At 44.5% G+C, this 6,266-nt stretch overlaps 1 long non-coding RNA gene across 1 annotated transcript in view; it reads left to right on the top strand.

Annotated features, from left to right (window-relative positions):
• The window catches only part of LOC147035937 (uncharacterized), a 10,873-nt gene extending 4,749 nt beyond the window's left edge, over positions 1-6,124 (top strand). Inside the window, exon 2 of the long non-coding RNA XR_015049923.1 lies at positions 5,467-6,124. This is a non-coding gene — a long non-coding RNA (uncharacterized LOC147035937). The remainder of the gene's footprint in view (positions 1-5,466) is intronic.
• Positions 6,125-6,266: the final 142 nt, after the last annotated feature.

Here is a 6,266-nt window from a genome sequence, read left to right on the forward strand (position 1 = left end):
TGGGATTGGACGGAGGACAACGACGAACCATTGAAGGTTTGTTTTGAATGCACAGATTGAGAGGTATTTTTGATATCAGGATAACTGGATGAGTCCACAGCGGTGGTTTCTGGTTATATTAAATTTGATGAAACCATGCTTATTCTGAAGAGGTAAACGCGAATGTATACAAATAATATGGCATCGGCAAAGCCGAGAAGCGAACGTAGAATTCTTCTTACATTCGATGCTGCAATTTCCGGTTACTTTGGCCTGGATTCGGGTTCAGCGATCAAATAATGTAAATCACGATTAAAAATTATTTTTTGATGATGCGGGAGATATCTTTATTAAAATCAGTGGAGGGAAATATACACCATATCTGATATTTGGGTCTTTCATGTCTCCCATGATGCCTTTATCTCCTGGGATGCATCATTCCCCATGACAAAAACCGGAAGCAAACCCCCCCCCCCCCCCCGGAAGCAAAAGGGTCATAGCCGACGACACAGATTCCAAATTGCCAGAGTATTGTGTTGTTGTTGTTTCCTATTCTCTCATGTACAGGCGTTGAGTATGAAGCTCACTATGTTCGCTAATAAACCCTGGGTTAAACAAGCTCAAATGAGCCAAGATCCTCGTCCTCTTAATGATGACGTCATAAAAACGAATATGACCTCATTGTGATGCATCAGGTTTGCGATAAATTATCTGTGCTCATGCCCGGCTTGATTCCCGCAAACAAAATTCAAACAGCTTGCCAAGTTTCGGACATAATGGTGTAGGCGATTTCCATTAGCGGCGATATTATCACGTCAACTTTTTTTTCTAGGAAGAATTTCCAAAATTGGAGATGGTTACTGTCTGCGCGTGGGCTTTCTGCATATACATGGCAAGTTTCACAAACATCCGATGAAAACTCTGGATTGTGAAACAAAAAATGTCAAAAAATAGGAATGACGTCATAAAAATTGATATGACGTCATAGTGATGCATCACATGTGCGGTAATTCATCTCTGCTGATGCCCTGTTCGACTCCCGCAAACAGAATTTAAAAAGCTTGCCTAGTATCGGAGATAATTTATTCGGCGATTTCCATTAGCGGAGATATTTTGACGTCATAACTTTTTTTTCTCGGAGGAATTTTCAAAATCGGAGATGGTTACTGTCTGTACAGGGAATTTTTACATATATATTGCAAGTTTCAGGAAGTTTCGATGAAAACTGTAGGCTGTGAAACAAAAAAGTCCACAAGAAGAAGATGAAGAACAACAACGTGAGTATGACTTAGAGATCCTCCACGAGGATCTAAAAAGACCTTCGGATTAATTTGCATATAAAACGTTGCTTTCAGAAAGACGATTTGTTCAAAATGAAAAGATTTGTGTTTTTGTTTTCGATGTTGTCATTTGTAATCATGTGACAGCTGTTTAAGGATTCCTCAAATTGTTTGTGGAAGTGAACGTGAGTGTTTTAATCAAAGGTGTTAAAGTGCCACATGGAGTGGATTTCTTGTTTCGTGTTACTTTGTTTATTTTTTTTTTTTTTGTATACCTTGGTCGAGGCTCGTATGGGAGCTAACACACAACTCACAGCAAGGAGGCATGAGACAAGAGGGGCGGGAGTGGAAGGGACAAAACAGTGGGGAACAGACACATTAGGTGAACTGTGGAAGGGAGAGGGATGGGGATGGGACGGGGAACATGGCGAAGAGAAGATGGGCATTTCAGGGACTTCCAGGAAGGAAAGCAGGAGAAATGAAGGAAGTGGGCTTGGGTGGATTATCGGGGGTAGAAAAGATCGAGGATTTGGATGGGGGAAGATAAGAGGTGGTGGTGAACAGCTGTTTTGAAAGCCTGGAGGGAAGAATGGGAAAGAATAGAGTGAGGAAGTTTATTCCAAAGGCGGGAAAAAGAGGAATGAAAGAGTGAAGATGAGCAGTGATTCGTGATTTTGGTAGTTTTACCAGAAGGGGGTTGTTGGCGGACCTTGAGCGCCCTGTGGAAATGTGGTGGGGACAAATCGCAGAGAGAGCAGGGGGGGCAAGGCCGGAGAGGAGTCGGTAGAAGACAGAAAGACCACCGACCAACCTGCGGTGATTGAGTGAGAGGCCCAAAGACTCAGCTTCATTGCGGGAGATGCCGATGATCTTAAATGCCCTAGTTTCGACAGCGTGAAGCCGAGAAAGGTGGGAGGCAGGAGCACCAGCCCAGAGGGGAGAGCAGTACTCCATCAGGCTACGGACAAAAGCTTTGTAAGTGGTCAGGAGCTCAAGAGGGCCGAGGAAGGACTTTGCACGACGGAGGATTCCCAGTCGGCGACTGGCTTTTGAGGCGAGGTTGGAAATGTGACTTTCCCAGGAAAGGTCATGGCAGATAGTGAGACCCAGAAGCTTGAAAGAAAAGACTTCTTCCAGAGGATTGTTGAGAAAGTAGATGGGGGGTTTTGTAAACGGTCCTTTCGAAGAGACATAGTGAGAGTGTGAGATTTGTGTGGATTGAAAGACATGTTCCACGTGTTGGACCAGTTTGTGATTTTATCCAGATCTGCAGTGAGCGAAGAAGCTGCTGCTTGCCGGTCTGAGGGATGACAGATGGTACGGCAGAGGGTGGAGTCGTCGGCAAAGAGAAATAGAGGATTTTCCAGAGAGTCCGAGAGATCATTGATGAAAACCAGAAAAAGAACAGGGCCCAGAACGCTACCTTGAGGAACTCCAGCCTGCACAGGAAGAGGGGATGAAAGAACTCCATTTAGGGCCACACGTTGACTGCGACAGGAGAGGAAGTCTGCGAGCCATGAGTGGAGATGGCCTTGAATACCATGGGAAGAGAGTTTGGTGAGTAGGGCAGGGTGCCAGACTGTGTCACAAGCACGTGATATGTCCAGGGATACGGCTCGGATTTCCTGTCTGGCATTGAGGACCTCCATCCATTGATGGGAGAGCAGTAGCAGCATATCCAGGGTAGAGTGACCTGGTCTGAAACGAAATTGATGATTTGAAATCAAGCCATTGGAGAAGAGGAAGGATTTCATGTCTGAAGCGATGATGGATTCCATCACCTTGCTGATGATTGGGAGAAGGCTGATTGGTCTGGAGTTACAGGGATCTGTTTTTGCACCTTTTTTATGCAGGGCAGTGATGTTAGCAGATTTCCAAGCAGATGGCAGATGACCTTGGGCAAATGAGAGGGTGAATAGAACAGAGAGAGGGTGAGCAAGAGCAGAAGAGCAGGCTTTGAGGACACGTGGGCTGATGCCGTCTGGACCGGTTGCAGAATCTGACTCGAGATTTGAAAGCAAGCTCTCCACCTTGTCAGGAGAAAAGGATACAGAGTCCAGGGACAGTTGGGTGCGACTGGGTAAAGTGGGTAGAGATAGTGATGGGTTTAGGACACAAGATTTAGCTGCAAACACCGAGTTTAGACATTCAGCTTTATCACGTGTGGAATCAGCAGTGCGGCCATTTGAGGTAAGGGAGGCGATGGAGGGGGAACATACACCAGAAACAGATTTGATTAAACGCCACCAGGATTTTGAGGAGGGAGAGAGGTTTGAGATTGCACATTTATTGTACATATTGGAGATATTGCACATTTATTGTACAAAATGACTGGGAAGATGAATTTCGTGTTTTATTTTTTTCCCTATAAATTAATCAATCAAAGGCACAGGCCTTTCACTCAGAGAGTAGTTAATGCATGCAATGTTCTCCCTGAAAATGTAGTGGCAGCAGAAACACTACCTGGAAGTATTGGAGATAGAGGGGGACAGGGATATTGGTAGGATTTGTGGGTAACTTGAGTGTGGTGGGATGATTATGAACATCTGTGCTGAGTGTGATGTCTGTGTGAGAGGGTCTCGTCAAGGTACAGTGTGTGGTTGGTGTTGTGTGTTCTTCACCCAAAAACCACCTTCGCCCACCCCCTCCAATTTTATTTTCAACACCCCCTTGTGATATCCCTGAGCCTGTCACACTTTTCTCATCCCCACTCCTCCATATTCATGGACCATCTTCACAGCAGCTCCACACAGAACTTTAAGCGATTCCATTTGGATTGTCCCCACACGAAATCCGATCACACCTAGACTATCGTCACAACTCCACACTAGACCTTTGATGGTCCCATCTGGAGCATTCCTTTTAGAAATATCATATTGAGAATCAAACTTCGACTGGCTGGTCTGTTAAATAAACATGGCACAGACAGGATCTTCAACACCAACTTCAAAGTTACCATAGAAGCAGATCGGTAAAATACCATGCTAATAAAGGAGCACAGAGACTTCAGACCATCCATGTCATATTATATGGGGTGAGCAACTCAATAAAGCATGTGAGATTGACCCAAACTCACAGGAAAGTTGGAAAGAGGTGGGCTTGGGGAGAGTTAATAGTACTAGAAAAGATCGGGTTTTGTCGGGGGATGGTGGTGGACAGCTGTTTTTGAAAACCTGCAGGGAAGAATGAGATTGAAGCGAAAAGAGAAACGAATGAGTGGAGGTGAGCAGTGATTCTGGTTTTTGGGAATTTCACCGGAAGGGGGTTGTTGGCAGACCTTGTGCAATCTGCAGAATCCTGGGTGGGGGGTTGGGGGGGGGAGAGGTTAGAGAGGGTACAGAGCACAGAAAGAGCAGAGGGTGATAGACCAGAAAGTAGGCGGTAGAAGACAGAAAGACCACAAACCAAAATATGTGATATGACATCGGCAACAATCAGGATGACCTGGCCTTCATTTTTGCATCGGCGGAATGACTGGCAACATGCGACATATTAGGAGAAAAGAAATAACAATTCTCTTTGGCAAGAGAGGCAGAAAGAGAAAGAGATGCAGAGATGCAGAGATGCAGAGATGCAGAGAGGCAGAGAGGCAGAGAGGCAGAGAGGCAGAGAGAGAGAGAGAGAGAGAGAGAGAGAGAGAGAGAGAGAGAGAGAGAGAGAGAGAGAGAGAGAGAGAGAGAGAGAGAGAGAGAGAGAGAGAGAGAGAGAGAGAGAGAGAGAGAGAGAGAGAGAGAGAGAGAGAGAGAGAGAGAGAGAGAGAGAGAGAGAGATAGATAGATAGATAGATAGATAGATAGATAGATAGATAGATAGATAGATAGATAGATAGATAGATAGATAGATAGATATCTGGGGCAGCAAACGAAAACAATACGAAAAGAGGAAAAGTAATTTTGGAGGAAATTTACATAATACAACATGCCAAGTTGATCTTACTTGGTTCGACAAGCAGCCAGATTCATCATAATTATAACCTTTCTTTTAAATTTTACCTAAAAAAGAAAAATCCTCCTTTTTATGTTAATTTACGAAAGATTGGGAAGCAATGGGCAAATTTAAGGAGACTGCGTTAAGGATGGTGTCGGTCAGTGGAGTAGAGGCGCATTGGACATACTCTCACGAGTAATATAGGCCTATTATGAGTTTTGTAATATTTCAAACTCCAGAATCACTAACATATGAGTGTTTTTCATCATTTTCATTTCAGGTCTCCGTGAACTGTGGTAATGAAAACTGAAGAACCCAAGATTGTCAAAAAATGGAGGTGTGATGAATAGTACTCATGGTGTGCAATCAAGTTACAGATACACCCATCCATTATTGTGCAGCTGGTTGCATGTTTTTTGGGAGTTCATCCATGCCACTCGTTCAGGTTACTGGTGATGAATGGTGGGTTCATGTTACTCGCCTAATGCTTGTCGAAAGCCACCCTGGGATCTTCATCATCAACCGACTAATGCCAACAGACAGGACAACCAGCTTAATGTCCATCCGAAGGATGTCACGCTTTTTGATTGAATGGTCTGTCTGTGAATCACCAGTCCAGCAGCTTACAGTCGGGCCTGGAATCGGCCTCAAACTAGACAGAAGAAAGTCAAGTTGAACAAGTCTGTGCTACCTTGTTTGGCAAGTTCCAGGTGAAAATGATATTTATTTCCCCCCTTCCCAAAAAGAAAACAATACAACACAACATATTGGAGATGATCTGTACAGTTTGTTGCATTGCACATGTTTAAAAGCCTTTATACAAAGTATGTATGCATGTCTGCATGTCTGTCTGTCTGTCTCTCTCTCTCTCTCTCTCTCTCTCTCTCTTTCTCTCTCTCTCTCTCTCTCTCTCTCTCTCTCTCTCTCTCTCTCTCTCTCTCTCTCTCTCTCTCTCTCTCTCTCTCTCTCTCTCTCTCTCTCTCTCTCTCTCTCTCTCTCTCTCTCTCTCTCTCTCTCTCTCTCTCTCTCTCTCTCTCTCTCTCTCTCTCTCTCTCTCTCTCTCTCTCTCTCTCTCTCTCT

This window comes from Eptatretus burgeri, chromosome 1, assembly GCF_056783735.1.
Source record: "Eptatretus burgeri isolate ZD-2024b chromosome 1, Ebu_testis_v1, whole genome shotgun sequence".
NCBI lineage: Eukaryota > Metazoa > Chordata > Myxini > Myxiniformes > Myxinidae > Eptatretus > Eptatretus burgeri.